This window comes from Chiroxiphia lanceolata, chromosome Z (genome assembly GCF_009829145.1).
Source record: "Chiroxiphia lanceolata isolate bChiLan1 chromosome Z, bChiLan1.pri, whole genome shotgun sequence".
In the NCBI taxonomy this organism is placed as follows: domain Eukaryota; kingdom Metazoa; phylum Chordata; class Aves; order Passeriformes; family Pipridae; genus Chiroxiphia; species Chiroxiphia lanceolata.
Genome location: NC_045671.1, coordinates 10,140,811 through 10,157,219, shown reverse-complemented (window position 1 = coordinate 10,157,219; position 16,409 = coordinate 10,140,811). Strand labels below are relative to the sequence as shown.

Here is a 16,409-nt window from a genome sequence, read left to right as displayed (position 1 = left end):
AAAACCTGGCCTTTCACTTTTAATTTGACTTTAAAGGGTAATTAAAATTCTAAATTTGGCTCCCAAGTTATAATTTCTAAAAACAAGCTTAGATAAGTGTTTCCACCCCAGGAAAAAAACACCCTCAGAGATAAAGGATTGCTTTGAGCAAACGCATGTTCCTGTGTGGAGTCTCAGACCTGGGTCATACACTGTAAATAAGTGAATGTATTAAGTGAACAGAAATTTAAGTTAACAGAGGGCATTACTGAGAGAAATGCATACAATAAATAGGGAGTGAGTTGTGAAAGATGGCTTGATGATTTTTTCATTTTAATAACTGTAGCTGGAGTTAAATGTATCAGATAAGGCAAATTGCTTTAAGGCTGTGTGATTTCTGGCTTATTACTCTCTGTTTTATTTCAGCAATACTAGTACATTTCCTTATACCTGTTTTCTACTCTTTAGTCTGGAGATACTGCTTTGTATTTTGAAGTTAAATACAATATACTTAATGCCATGTAAATCTCCGCTGTTGGGTACTATATGATATCATATTATTCTGGTACTACACACTTAACCTGAATTAGAGAACTGCTGGTGAGAAGGCTTTATCCCCTATAGATTTGTAGTAACCTCTAAATAAATTCTATGAGGACATAAAGAAAATAATTACAAAGTGAAGTCAAAGCTGTATAATGTAGATACATTGCATCATAGTTTGGAGTTTCATGGAATATTCTCTGAAAGTGAGTATTTTTTCACGTATTATAATTGACTTTTAAAATTATCAGCTTATAAATAAACTGTAATGCGTAAAATCAGCTCTAATATGATTGCTTACTAAATATAAATATTTCACAAACAGCTCTCTGCCCAAAGAGCTCAGCCTCTGGCTAATGGGCATATTTGGAAGATAGTATTCCAGAAAAGGGCTTGTGGGAGAGACTTATCAATACAATCAGTCTTACTTCACCCCTCTGAAAGGAAACCCCCAAGCAGAAGGAGAAGAAAAACAGTCTACTGGAGATTAGTGATCTTATACATTTTAAATAACAATTGGTCTTAATGTAGAAGTCTCAGTGTCAGCTCTCTGGGACAAAGCCCCTATGTCCCTGTTTTCATTAGAAACTACTGACTGTATTTTGAGTGCTATTTAAATAATAATTATCAATAAGGGAACAGAATAATAACATTGAGAGATTCAATTTCCCAACAGCTCTCTCAATACAGTCTTCCATGGATTGCTTTTCCTATTTTATCTACGAAATCCTGCCTTCTGTAGTAGAAAACATCTAAAAGCTTGCTGACACACAGAGACAAGACATCATAATACCTCCCAAAAATCATTGAAAAAACATCTCATTTCCTACTATTTGTATGATAAGAGGAGTAAGTGAGTGTTTACAAATAATTCTAGTAGAGGTCTCGTAAAGGCCTGTCTGCCTGCAATTTGCATATAAAACTCCACTAAAGATGAAGGACTGGGGTGTTTTCAGCCAAACTTGGGGCTGCTTGGAATTTTTTTGGTCGCTGGAATTTTTCTGTACACCCCATGAACTTGCAGTCAGCAGGAAAGGATGAGAGTGTAACTCCCAGCTGAGCCCTGGGTGGCTCTGGGGGCACGCTGGATGTGGGCTGTGGTATTCAGCTCTCCAGGGCTTTTTATGGTTGCTGTGTGTTGGAGCTATTAAACTGGCATTTTTTTTTAAACGGAACCCCTACATTTGTTATGCTTGTGTGCAGAAGAAATGGTAAGGGAAAGGTTTTCCCTGAGGCAGCCATCTCATAGTGTAAGAGCATATGGTGCAGAAATGGGGCTTTCTGGAGGAGGTGATTGTGGGGACTTGGGGAACTCAGTGGCCTGAATGCACCGAATCATCCGAGTGAACTGTGAGATCCTCGTGGAGGTCAGGGAAGGGATCTTTGTATTTTACACTGGCATGGCTGGGAGCAGAGTGTGGCCTTTGCAGTCCTTGGCTCTGCCTTGGCGCTCTGGACTCCTATGCAGTGTTAACCCTCTTTTGTGTCATTTCTGTGGTTTCTAGCTGAGTTCTGAACTTTGCTGTTTTCTTTTAGGAAATAAAAAGGGAACATTGTATTGTTGTCCTGGGTTATATGCGGTCCTGGATGCTTATTGTGTTTTTAGAAGAATTTCATTTAAAAGTGCATATTCATTTTGCTGCCCACCAGATCCACAAAAGCCTTGGGTCTTGGGAACATGTACCATATAATTGACTTTATCTGTGTGTTTTGTGTGTCAGGGATGTCAGGCATCCGGTGCCTGGGACACAGCAGTGTTGGGAGAATGTAAATGTCTGTGTCTGTTGTAAAGAACAAATGTTTCTGGTGCTTCCAGCTTCTGAAGGCAATGCTTGAGATAAGGCTTAAATATGGTGCAGTTTAAGGTACTTAGGAATAGACCTAACACTTTCTCAGTTGCTTCCTCAAAGTGTTAACTTCTAATAACTCACACATTAGTGAAACTGATTTCAGTGACATTTAGTTTGTATGAATGTGGCTCTGAGATGATTTGTATTAGTTGTTTTTCTGAGTGTGAATCAAGAACTTGTTTGTGCAAGACAATGATAAGGAAAGAACCAAAAATAATGGCAGTCCTAAAAATGCCATGTAGCACTGTCCCTGTGTCATGGCATGGGATCCAACAGCAACCTTCACTAGCTAAGCACTGAACTGGCTTTTTCTGCATCCTTCTTTTGACATTCTAATTTTCCTAATTTTTCATTTTGTACTCCTGAAATTCAAGCTAGAAAGGAACTTGATGCCCAACTCTGTGGGGCAGAAGAGGATGATCTGTGCTAAGCAGTTCTCCTTGCATATGTATGAAGCCAATTTTCTTTAGACAGATTTCTTTAGATAAATCAATGCTTTATCTTTAAAACCCTGTATGACTCAAATCCTGTTTTGGCTTATAGCACAACAGATTACTTTGAAATGCACAGCTGCATGTGTGTGCGTAAAATATGTAAATGCTACCAATATTTTTTAAAATAAAAAGCTAAAAAGATTTAGGGCCCAATCCCCCAAAATTTCAGTGGAATGTTGGCTCCAAAACAGACCTAGAAAAGCCCTGCAGAACTGTCACCAAGCTGGGAGGTACTTAACAGTTTTGGACTTTACTGATGCCCAAGAGCCTGTTCCTGTGCTCTCATCCAGGACACTTTGGTCTTGCCCGAGCCAGAGCAGCTCATCTGTCTCCTTGTCCCATGGGGACTCTGCATGCCATTTCCCTCTCTGCTGTGCCTCCTCAGGCCAGCTGGGAGGAGAAACCCTCTTCTCACTCCCTATTCTGCCAAGATTTTACCAGGCAGGATTTTGCATTTTACTTTGCATTTGGATAGGAAATTGGGTCATGTTTTGTGGCCTATAGGATAAACATTTCCTGGATCCTTCTGGACTTTTAGTATGATAGGAGATTGTGCAGAATAACTGCTGTGGTCTCTTTTCTGTTTATGAATGTAGTCTAAATAGTTAGGGAGACCAAAGGAGGCATCCCAGGGTGTGATTCCTGATCCAAAACTCTTTTGTATTATTATAATAACCAGGTCGCGGGCAAAACAAAACAGTTTTAGGGCAGGGACTCAGGAAAACCTCTCCTCCCACATGAGTATCCTGAAGTTTGGATTCTGATTTGCACAGAGGAATACATTTAAAGAAGAGGTATTGGAGAGGGCTGAGGCAGGAGTTGTCTGGAAGCTCCTTATTTTCCTAGGAAAATAATGCTGGTGCACATTTCCCTCTTCTTGAGCAGAAGCTGTGGAATTTGCTGTCTGTATGCTGGATGAACTTCCCGGCCCCTCTGCTGCTCAGAGGACGGATGCAGCCATCACACCCTCCTCTCACTGTGCTCAAAATCTGATCTCTGCTTTTTAAATGAAGGGGCTTATGAGTTTTTTTTCTCAGGAGATGTCAGGCCATGAATCATGGTGGGAAGGGAGGCATTTCCTGGTTAGCAGTGTTGAGCCCCAGAAAGAGGCACATCCCAAGGATTGAAAGCTTCCCTTTGGGGAAGCTCTAGGTATGTTAACTATTGGTGTGTTCCATTTTGGCACTTAATTAACTGCCTGTGCTCCCTGGGAGCTAAGGCACTGACATCAGGCTATGCATTTTGCTCTAAGGAACAAAGTTCAGAGACTCTTCTGTCTCCTTCTGAACTCGTGGAAGGCTAAAAATCACGTTGAAAGTCCTGAAAAACAGGAGGGACAGTTGTTTCTGTGCAGGATTGTACTACGTGTGGGAGCCGGGACTGCTGTGAGCAAACCTAAGCTGTTAAAAAGATGGCTTGAATACAGCATGGGACTCAGCAGAGGAATTTAATCCCTGTCCATCTTGATTACAGCCTGATCTGCTCACTCCTTGTCACTCCTTGGGCAAATATAGTTCTCTCTCTCTCTCTCTTTTTTTTTTTTTTTTTAACAGTTCCAGCAGTGGGTTTTCTCCTTCTATATGGCCAAAACTTCTGTCGCCAGAAGATGGCTGTGACCGCAGCTGTATAGTTTAGATGGCAGAATGCAATGTTGGATATAACCTGGCTGCTGTTAGGTCTGCTGGGAACCGGCTGCCACACACCTGGAAAATGGCCGTGGGATGTTAAATGACAGCCTGAGATAAAGACACTTGGCTTTGGCACATCAGGCCAGGCTCCGGAAAAGGGAAAAAGGGAACAAGCTCCTGGGAGTTGTTCGGAGGCAGCAGTTGGGGATTTCAATTTAGATGCCCCGAGTGGGAAACATTTTCACGTGCGAGGCGGGGGGGGGAGGGGGGACCATAAGGAGGACGGCTCTCAACAGGAGCCTGGTTTGGGTGGAGCAAGTGTGCCGAAGGGAAAAGCACCGTGTCCGGACCGGGTCCCGCTGGAAAGCGACCTGTGAAGGTGCCCGAAGGCAGCGCAAAGGCTGCCTAGCGCATCCCCCCGGTAGGGACGGCTCCGGGAAGGGTGGGCGCCGGGGACGCGGGGCCGGGTCTGGCACCTGGCAGCGGGCGGGAGGGGCATCCCTGTATCCCCCCCACGCCCGGCGGAGTGCGCCGGGGTCAGCGCTCCCACCTGCGCGGCGGGGCGGGCCGGGGCGGGGCGGCGTTCGGGCCCTGCGTGGCCGCTGCAGCCGCGCCCCGCGCCCGGGAGGCGGCGGCGCCGCCGCCGAAGGTGCCTCCCCGCCGGCAGCAGCGACAGCGGGAGCGGTGGCGGCGGCGGCAGCAGTGGCAGCAGCAGCCACAGCCACCGCCACAGCCACCGGCACAGGCACGGCCGCCGCCACAGCCACCGCCGCCGGCGCGCACCGGCTCCGCGGCACGGCGCCGGCAGGTGATGGAGCGGATGAGCGGGGAGCGGGCTGCGGGAAGCGGGCTGCGGGGGGCGGGCGGCGGGGATCAGCCGGCTGCTGCGGGGAGGCTGATCCGGCGGGAGACGAGGCGGAGAGATGCGCGGAGCCGCAAGTTGATTCGGGTGGGGGGGCACCGGGCGGGCGGCGGGAGCCCCGCGGGATCCGCGCTCGCCCGGTGCAGGACGTCCCCCAGCCCCGGGGCTAGGGTCTCCGGGCTCGCGGCTGGGCAGAAACTTCAGCCGGGGTCTGGCAGGAGGGTGCGCGTTCCCGTGGGGACGAGGCTCGGTTCAAAACCACTGAACAGTTCGTTTGGGGGAAACCTTTACAACTCCAGGCACAAAATGCTTTCCTGTAGGACACACGAGCACCAGATTTTTAAAATGAAAGCGCTGCCGAAAGGCTTGCAAGAGGAGCTTCGCTTGGCAAGCCTGCGTACGCTTTTAATAAGGAAAATATACTGTCTTCCAATTGGATGCAAAAAATAGAGCTGAATTATTACTTCCTAAATCTATCATGATTCCTGGCTTTCAGTTAGGAGAGCTTTCGGGGGCCATAGTGCCGCAGCCATCATGTTCCCTAAATATCTCCTAATCCCCAAGCAAACAAAAGTCTGTTGGTGTTTAGTGGGTTTGGTGCATGTAGGGCATAGCCGTACTTCATTCTTAATTCATAGCTACTTTATGTTGGTACAGATTCATTGCTTCTGCTCAGCCCAGCATTTTGGCAGAGTCCTCTCTTGCAGCGGAACTGGGGGACCTTCTGAATGAAGCTAACAAGTAAAATATGCTTTGAAATGGAGTGCAGATGGAAAGCCTCTTAAGTATTGTGTTGCACAGCAGTGCACTCTCTGTGTGTGCCATTCGGCTCACAAAACTTTGGGTTTTTTGAATGCGTTCACAATCTGAGCTGGACCCCGTGCTGTTCAGAAATATCATGCATTAATGTCTGGAAGAACAGCAGTTCTGATGATAAAGGTTAATTCATCTCTCTCCTGACAGTACTTTTGATGCCTGACACCTCTGGTCAGCGCATTGCTTAGAAATGTGTATGTGTCCTAAGTTTTTAATTTCAAGATATTAAATTGTTGAATAAGAAGAGTAACTGGTATTTGCTGGCTCAGGTGGGTGGTGTGTCAACTTTTCTAGAGCTGTTTTGTGAGTTATGCAGCTCTCCCCTGCATCCTACAGCATCACTGTGGATTGCTGTTTCATATTGACTGATAGTAACACCCTTGACAACCGAAAGTGAGGTTCTCTATCTGTGCATCTCACCTTTTCTTCACAGTAGGGAGTGTCCCTTTGGCTCCATCTCCTGGCTCAAAAAGAGGATCCCCCTTAATTGAGAAGGTATGGAGAGATGGGGAGCCTCTGGATGGTATTGGTAAAAAGTGGGTGGAAAGGGTAATGAAGGCTTTTTCTTCATCTTGAACTATGTGATCTTGGGATCTGTAACACCAGGGGTACCCTCACTCTAGTTGGAAGCTGGGAATTAGGTCCTCACTTTTATTTCATGTGAAGAAAGCAGGTCTCTTATGTTATTACTTCTTATATCTTGGAAGGATTTTTGACTTAGTGACTAAATATTATTGTGGTATTTAGAAAATAATAATTTAGTATTTCATTCCTCGCATGGATCTGCTGGAAGGGTTAGTCATCTCTCCTGATACATCTCTGTGTGTGATCTTTTGGTGGAAATGTGTTAATGATATATCCTTTATGTCATGATTTTTCTGCATGGTCAGGAAAGTGTGTTACCTGCAAATTATGAATCCACTTGAAATAGAAAACCTGTGGCACTGTGGAAGGATCTTGCTGTGATTTAGCAGATGTATGACTATGCATGGACTTTGGATGTGAGCAGAGGGAATCATACTCTGCAAGTGCAGTGGGATGGCAGGATCTTTCCTTTGTGGAGGATCTTTTGCGTGCCCTGTCTTTCCTGGAGAACAACTTTCTTCAAGTGTCAAAGACAGGAGGAAAAGAGCCTTAACCAGACTCTAGAATCAGGGTACGTGTCCTACCTGTCATGGGCAGACTTCTGTATCTACTCACTGTACCCCAAACTGAAAGGGGAAGGTGACAGGCTGTTCTGTCATTGATGTTTGGTCCCTGAGGGGTTGGTGGGGGTAGCAAAGCAATAAGCTACAACTCTGAAATTGTGAAGATCTGTTTTGTTTCTATATGGATGTCCTGTGTATTCCAGCAAGTGCCAGACAGTATGTCACTATGTGCCTACGTATATCAGTGCCGTTTAGTCCTTCACTGTTATTGCTTAAAGTATGATAAATTATGTGGTCTTGGGATAAGGACTGACAAAGATAGCATGATGTGGTGTGGGTGCTACCTATGTTTTTTTATTTGTGTGGCACTCTCAAAGTGTATATAACCCTACTTATGGACAGTTTTCTTCTGCCCTGGTGCATACCTCTGTTTGCATGCCGGGGCATTCTTCCTATCACATGCAGTCTAGCAGGCAGCAGAGGGAATCAGAGAAGGGGACTGGTGGGTTGTGGTGGCTCAGGGCTTCTCTCTGGTCGTCCAGAACCCCTGCCTTGAGGCTGAACATTGGCAACACTCTGAAATTATGTTTTGTCCACCAAGTGCACTGCAAGGGGAGAAAAAAAGATGTTTCTCAGATTTGCTCAGTATATCTTTTAAAGTCTGTGCCTAGCTTTTTACCATGCCTTGTGCCTGATAGGACTACAGAGCCACCACCACCAGCCTCCGAGGCTGAGCTGAATTATTTTCTGAATTATGTATCACCAAGAGACACATCAGCTCAAGAGATTCCAGCTGCAGAACGTGTGTGTGCAGAGTGTCTTGTTCAGATGTTATTTCCTTAATAAAATTGCTTGTTTGGCATGAAGAATTGTTGGCTGGTTTGGGCGTTAGGATTTTCCCCCTCCCTTCTTCTAGCCCTGGGATATGACAGTCAAGTTGCCTTCTCTCTGGCTGGTCTTGTAAGTTAATTTTAAGGTCCACAGTCCTGATAGAGCTGTGACTGCAGGGAACTTGAGGTGGTAGCCTGTTTGACATGTGTGGGTAGAAATGGATGCTGTTGTGGGTACTGTGTTTCCTGAAGGACTAAAGAAAGGCAGCAGCCCCTGAGGAATTCTTCAAGGGGGAGCTGCCTACAGCCAGCTTCATGAAAATACTGGCTATAAGGACCCAAGTGCAGTATGAGTTACCTGAATACGCCCTGACTTTACACACAAACTCAGACGTGCGCTTTCATTCCCTGTAGGCTGACACCCCTTTCTTCAGGCTTGTCACTTTTCTTCTTCCCTGTTCCTCCTTCTCCTCCTCCAGTCCTTGCCCTGTGGTAGCTGTAGCTCCAGTGGAGAGATTGGGTTTGCAGCAGAGCCTGCACTGCCTGTGAGAGGGTTCACAACTTGTGAAGCAGGATTTGGTACCTCTGCTCTACCTGATGAACAAGAAATGTTTTGCTTGGCATAGGAATGCTGTCACTCGTGGAGTAGTTGCACTCTCTGTTTTGCTAGGCTAAACATTTGTAACAGCCTGAGACTGCTAATGAGGAATAATACATTCAGCTAAAATACACAGTGGAATTCTGTTGTTGTAGGCCAAAATGTAGTAAACGAGTGAGAGCTTAGTCTAGGATTCAGGGAAAATGTTGCCTTTTCTGCAGAGTGCTCTGTGGATATTGATAGTGATCAGTGGTTGAAGTCACATGGGGCAAAACCTAGCACAGGTCCTCGCTCATTTTCCAGAGTTCTTGGGAGCTGAGGTGTTTAGAAATACTTTGATTTGAGGACAGAACCTCAGCCCACCCGATGTCTCAGAGGTCCATCTCCAGGACTTGTGGTTGTTGGGAAGGTGGTTGCAGCACTCTGTGTTGTCTCAGTGCAGGGCCAGCTCAGGTCAAGTAGATCCCTAAAGCATTAGGATAAAATGGCTCTGCTTCTTCTAGACCTGCATGGGATGCAGCATGGCTGTGTTTGCTTAGCCCTGTGCTGGAGTGACCTGGCCCAGGTGTGTTGGCTTTGGGGCGTGTCATACCCATGTCATGTTTTGTTATTTCATATACAGCTCTCCTCTTGAGAGTGGGTGATGGACTAAATCTAATGTTATGTAAATCTAATGTAAATCTGAAACACAAGTTGAACACTGCAAGGGGAAGGCTATTGGTGTAGCTGCCATCGTTGCTTTCTGGATGTTTAGATTCACATTGGCATAGTTCACTTGGTTTGTCCCACAGCATCTCCAGCACTTTCTACAGCATTGAGAAGCTCTTGGCTCCAGATGAATTCTGCCAAAGCTTAAGATTTGCAGTAATTTGCAGAATTTGACCTTTTGACTCAAGAAACGGGTGTGGCTTCCAAGTACTACTGTGAGTATGTACAAAATAGTCAGGGAATGTATTTGCAAATCTCTGCAGTTTCTGGTGAGCTGGGAGAGCAGCAAGGGCACTGTTGATGTTTTTGACGCAGGAGTTGCAGAAAGGAGCAGGAATCTCACCCTACTGAACAGGAAGGAAGCTAGTTTTCAAGTTCTTGCCTGTAATCCAGGATGGTCAAGAATGCCTTGGTGGGGTCAGACTTCTGTGCTGCTTGTTCACAGGTCATCTTGCAGTCCAGCTAACAATACCAGGCAAAAGACCTTTGTCCTGTGTCTTTGAACACTGACCTTCCTCTTTTGGGGCAGGATATTTTGTGATGTGGGTTGACCCACTTATAGCTGTGGTGCTCTTCTAGGTCAAAGCTGAAAGAGCAGAGAGGAGGAGGATGTAGCCACCAAAGCAAAAAGTTATTGAGATCCTTAAACACGCTGACATGTAGGAAACAGGTTTTAAAAGACCTGTTTAAAATATGAATGAGCGTGAGATGTAAATTACTTGCTAAGAGGCCAACTTCCAGAGACAGGATAACCATAGGGGACTGCTTGGCTTGTACTGTATATTCGTCTGATTGGCTGAACTTCCCTGGCTCTTCTCCAGATGTTTTAATGTGAAAATATTTATTGAAAGTGATGTCTTGATTCCGTGGGTCTTGACCAGTGACCTCAGGATAAGCGGGACATGCTGAGCTGATACTCAGGCCTTCTTCGGATTGAGTACAAAACAGATTTGTTTGTAGACTGCCTGGCATCTCCAGTGTAAATTCTCCATTGCTTGGTTGATGATGAGCCAACTGATAAGAAATTGGGGAAAGTTGCTTTCTTCAGCAAAGGGAAGTTACTTCCTGTGTATCTCCTGGGAAGAGGGCTGTGGAGGATGTAGAAATGCTTCCTGCATGAAGTCACCTCAGCTCTTCTATGTTGTTGATGAAATAAAGGTGAAAAATGTTAAATGCTTTTGATAGGCACCACTTGCCTAACAAGACCCAAAAGTGATGCAAGACTTAAAACTGTGCTGCCCTGCTGAATTCCCCATACTGGCACCTGAATAGCAGAGTAGGGAGTAAAGAGTGAGAAAGGGCTTGCGGATGGGATACTTCTCTGGGATGGTGGACACATCTGTGAGAGGACTCAAAGGAAAAACTCTGAAAAGTACCTACTAGCAGTGGAAGTAAGCTGAGGTATGTAGGTTGTGTCTTGCAGACAAAGCACGTGTGTGTCCGTGCAGCAGCATCTTCTGCCTGCTTGAGGTATTGCTGGGCTCTTCCAAGGGAGCTCAGAAGTTATGGGGCTTCAAAGGGAAACCTCCTTTCAGGGTCCTTACTCTCCAGCTGGACTTAAATGAAACTGTTTGTGGTTTACACCAATCTGTAAGAATGTGGCTGCTCTCTCCTAGCTGTGGGCTCAGTTTTAAACTTTGGATAGACAGTGTCTCATCTGTTCTCATGTCCAGCTGCTACAATCCTTTTAAAGTGTTGCTTTCATTTAAAAAGCATGAAGCGCCTTCCACTGCAGCTTTTAAAGCAGAAGTTTAGACCAGCCAAGATGGTTTCTGAAGTTACCCTCCAGGGAAGAAACTTCTAAAGAAGCCGCCACTCAGCCATGGCGCTTGAGCAGCCTTCTAGAAACAGCTGTTGGGAATGCAGAAAGCTGAACTTTTTATGGCTGAAAAGTTAGTTTTGCCATTAAAACTAACATTTAAGAGAGTCTATCTGCCTGCAAAGTGCAGCAGCTGCCTTGAGCAGCCAGGGCCCTTCTGGAGGAACAGGGAAAAATAATTTTATATTGTCTTCCATAAGCTCAGCTGCCCTTTAAAAACAACACAAAATTGGCCAAAGACAGTTGTTTGTGTTGCAGGTGAATTGCAAGAGAGCACTTGGGGGACGTGGGAACACACACTGAGAGTTTTAAGGAGACTTTGTAGAACTGCTTATAATTTAATTTGGATCTCAAAAACTTCAATATTAGAGCAGTTTCTACTCTGCAATCCTGTTGCTTAGCAAAGCCTCCTGATAGTGCTCAGTTAAGAGTAGGAAATTCTTGTCTTTGGTATTGCAATGACAACTTTCCAAATGCAACCTAATGAAGGAAATGTCTGATGTACCAGCCCCAAAGCTGCAGCACAGTGAAAGCAACAGATTGTGTCCAAGGAGTAGAGGGAAATTGGTAATTTCTGTTTCTATAAACTATGTCGTTGACTAATGACTCATTTTCTTCTCGTGGATAGAGAGTTTAAATCTTACCTCGTGACCTAAAAATACTGTATGTTTTGTTGTAAGGTTTGAAGATTGAGTGTAACAACCACAAAAAATGTACAAATGAAGCCCCTCTGTGGGCAAAATACTTGGTTGGACTTAAGAAAAGAAACCTGAAATGAGCTTGTAATTCTGTTTGTGGCTTTTCTAGATGTAAGGTGACAGTGGGATGGTAAATTCACAGAAGAAAAGCTCATGGGGGTAATTCTCCTTCTTTGCACACCTCCTGTGGCAGTAGCAGTAGTTTGTGGTACTTAATTTGGAGTCTAGTTTCTACCTATCCTGCTACACAGACATTTTAAGCCTTTGCTGTTGAGATGGTACAGAAAGCATAAACATCCACAGGTCTCTGCTGCAACATCTGGACATGGTATTTGTATATAAATATTTGAGCAAGATGTTTTTGTGTTGTGTGGATTTCAAGGCCCCTCCCGCCTAATCCTGTTTCTTATGCAGCACTCTGGCACTCCCCTCACGCTCACACAACCGTCTGCAGAAACACTGTCTGGAAGGGTCATGTCAAAAGCATCAGTCATGGGTTTTTATAGTGATTGACATTAATTAGCCTCTATGTTTTCCTTCCTTCACCCTCGTCCCCTTTTTAACTTCATGTTTTTCATTTGAAACAGAGATTAATTTGGACTAGCAAGATTGTCAACTGCCCTCGTTTGAACCTGCCTGCACTGTTAATTTTGTTGGGCGGCGTTGGGGAGTAGTGGGGGAGTTCAGCCATGACAGTGAATTGCTTGCTATCATAGTGATGGTTTCTAAAGCCTTCAGCCACAAACCTTCTCCTTTCCTTTAAAACTGTTTCTCTTCTAACCCCAGTTGTTTTGTGTGACCTGCCATGCTTTTCACCAGCTTCCTTTCATTGTCTTCCTTTGACTTGATTTGGGCATAACCTTAAGTTTTGTGGAAAAAGTCACGCCCTTTTCACTGTGTAGTGATTTAGGAAGCCAAAGTAGCTTTTACTGTGTCAGTAACGTGAGTCTGAACTCTCTATGCACTAAACCACCATGGCCTTCTGGTGACAGCAGACGACCTGGTGGCAGGTGAGGGAAAGTGTCGGGTTCTAGGGTAGCAGTGAAGCTCCTGCACCTTGGCTGGCAGGCTCATTGGGCTGTATATGGTGAGGAGGTATGTTATCAGGACCAACTTTGGATGTCCTGCATGGTTGGTCATGTTTTTGGCTGTCTCAGACAACTATGCTGTAGATTTTCATGTACTTAACAGTTGGCCTCCTGCCTAATTTTTTTTTTTTTTTTGAAGCTTTGCTCAAACAGTATTATGTTGGTGGATGTAAGTCTCCTTTCAAGTTCTAGCCTAAGCCTCTTTATAGGTGGTTTGTACTTCTCTGTCTTTCCTTTTTCCCTCCAAAGAGAGCCTTCGTTTTGCTCCAGTAGCAAAGCCAATGTCTCTTTGTCTCATGGGAGAGGTCATCCTGCTGACCTTTTCTTGCACTATTCCAGTGTCACTTAACCTTCTTGAACTCAATAACCTGAAATTGCACGTTGTTCCAGCTGAGACCTTACTACTGTCTTGCATATTTTCCCATTCCTCACTGAGACCTTGGGCAACATCAAGCTTTTTTACCCTCTTGCCATGAGCCACTAAACCACCAATGGCTTTCTCTTTCTGTATCACTTCCAACTGTTGAGCTACCAAGCTGCAGAACATATTTCTTAAATCCCAAAGTGCATGTCTGCACTTGGCTTTATGACAAGCTGAACCTCCTCTCAGTTGTTTTAGTCCCTGAATGTTCTGAGTACACTTCTGCCCATTCTCTGAGTTGACAGACTTTTCCCAGCTATCTGTTGTCTGCAGATTTCATTCGCAGTCCCCTATTTTCTCTATCAAGGGAATTAGTGGAATTGCTGGATAAGAGTGTCCCAAGGCAGCTCCTTTAGGAAATCTGTTTATAGTTTGTCTTTCTCACCAGAATTTCAACATCTGCACAAGCTGCTCTTCTTCTGGGTTTTGCGGGGTGGAGCTTGGTTTGGCTTTAACATCAACCCTAAACAGTAAACAGGATGGCTTGTGGAGCTGGGCTGGTGGGGGATCCACACGCAGGCAGGCACTGCATGTGCAGGGTGTTGGTGACAGGCATACTTGTGTCAGAGCCATGATGTTAAATGTTTCCTCTTGGACAGTGAAAAATGGCTTTGTGTTCTGGTCTGTTATTATCAACGCTTAACAGTTCCTGGAGAAGGTTTTTTTTAATCTGAGAAAAGAAAATTAGGGGAAAAATAATAAATACATGAAACTAATGATTTGAATGTATAGTGGGGATGGCATTTTTAATTTATACTCTTATTAACTGTAGGAATGACCAGAGCTGAAAATACCAATTGTGTCAGCTCTGAGCATTACTGAAATAGTATTGTCACTGTATCACTTGCTTATTTGATTGTGTTATCTGGCAGAAATCATCTTGAAAACCTTAATCTGTGTCTTCTTTTATGGCTAGTGCCAAAAGACCAGAATAGATCATCATCCAAGCCCAGTTCCAGTTGAGAGAGGATTACTGTGGTCTCCCAGAGCTTTGAGCGAGCAGCATAGCCCTTTCTAAAAACAGCAAATACACCAAGTGGGTCATTATAAAAGAAAAAAAGGGCTAGATTTTGAAACATACGTTGTATATACCTGAAATGGCCGATAATCTTAATTATTAATGAAGAACACGACAGAGCTAGGGTGTTAGCTTTATACATTTCATGAACATGTGTATCAGATAGAGAAGGCTGTACTGGCACAACATTCAAAAAAATCAGTATTTGTGGAAGGTAAAGTACTACAATTCCACTGTTAACTGCTGTATTTCCTTTGTTCAGTAGTTTTAAAGCTCACCTGGAGAATTCTAGCAGGTAGAAGGAGCAAACAAGCCATTCCTGATAGCTTGGAGGGAGATCTGAAACTCTGAGGCATCTGTGAGATGTTCAGCTGAGTCTGGACTATGCTAGTTTGAAAATAAACAGCATTTGCTGTCCAGCTACAAAAATCCACGTGTGACAAGTTGCTCTCTATGTTTGTACTTGAAGAGACAATTTAGAGTTTTGTCCTTGTATTAATATCTGAAGAAGGAGTCTGTACTCAACTCATCTTTTTCTATTAAAAGAATCATCTAAAGGTAGGATTTCTATTTTTTTTCAATACCTGACATCTGCTGCTGTTCTGCACATATTTGCTCATCAGAATGCCAGTGCTGGGTTCACAGAATCTTTGTTAAAGTCATGGAAAAGCCACATGATTAGGTCATTAGTATTTAGTCATTTGTGTATCAGTTGTTCAGTATATGGTTTTCTTTTTTTTTGGAGGTGGGGGGGCTCTTGAAGCCATAGAGGCTGATCCCTTTAAGTTGCATGGCAGAGGGTTTCTATCACTTAGTTAAAAAAAAATTTCTGCTTGAAGTGCAATTCTTTTCCAAAAAGGTATGGGAAGCCCCAGTTCTCAACAAGGGTTATTTAAGGGAATGTTTGTACTTTGGGTGGCCAGTGTAAAAGGCTTTGAGCCACAGCCTTAGATCTGCTGAACCATGAAACATGTGCTAAAAATCCTTCCCAAAGAGTCAGCCAGTTTTTGTTCTGCCACCTGGATGCAGCTGGAGTGTAAGTGGCAATGGGAAGAGGAAAGGCTGGGTGGGAGTGAATGCAGCCATCCGTGTGAGTCTTCTGGCGCTGTCCTCACATTTGGTTCTGGTGCTTTCTCCGATCTCTTGGAGCAGATTTTCGAGACCTCACTACCACAGCTGTGGTGTTGTGTGGGTTGCATAGTTGCATACCAGCCCAGGAATGTTAAACGGAGTTATAATGGATTCTTATTGTCACCTCATGATTTAAAACAAACTCTCTAACATGTGGTTGTGACTTGTGTGTTGTCACTTTACAGCACTTGCAATTTCAAAACAGATGACTGAAATCACAGTGGTTTTTAAGAGCACACTTGCTTTCTCCCTGAGGTCTTCCTCCCAGTGACATGGTTCCCTTCTTGGTACCTCCAGTCCAGTGGGGACCCAGCCAGCCTGTCTGGGCATGCAGTGCCTCTGTTCCCCAGAGTCTCTGCTACAGAGCTGCTGCTCAAGAATCAACTATTTCAAATATTTACAGTGCTGCAGATGAGTTTCCCGTGTCATCAGTCAGAGCTCAGTGAGGTTCCTGGTCTTGTTGCAGCACATGGGGAGGAGACAGCAAAGCTGAAGATGAGCAGCAGAAACGATGAGTTTGTCTTATTGTGCGAAGATTTATAGTGTTTGCTGTCTTGTATCTTAGACTCATTTAAAGTGTCCACTTAGGCACAGCTTGTTGATATAAAGCATGCCAAATCTCCATTGCTGAATCTACAGGCGAGACACAAGGCCAAAGTCCTGTCTTAGCTACCATATAGGATTTTCCTTTAATAAGCATAGTGAAGCAATGGTTTATTGGGACTTTGGGGCCAGATCCTCTCCTAGAATAAATAAAGCTAAGCTCATTTACAGCAAT

At 44.5% G+C, this 16,409-nt stretch overlaps 1 protein-coding gene across 6 annotated transcripts in view; it reads left to right on the top strand.

Moving 5' to 3' along the window:
• PDZD2 (PDZ domain containing 2) overlaps positions 1 to 16,409 on the top strand; it is a 204,399-nt gene that overhangs the window by 81,086 nt on the left and 106,904 nt on the right. Inside the window, exon 1 of one of the 6 annotated variants that reach the window (XM_032675777.1) lies at positions 6,645 to 6,667. The exons of the other annotated variants lie outside the window; for them this stretch is intronic. The gene's annotated coding sequence lies outside the window, so the exon portion shown is untranslated. Of the gene's footprint in view, positions 1 to 6,644; positions 6,668 to 16,409 lie in introns of those variants that run through there. 6 annotated transcript variants of the gene reach the window in all.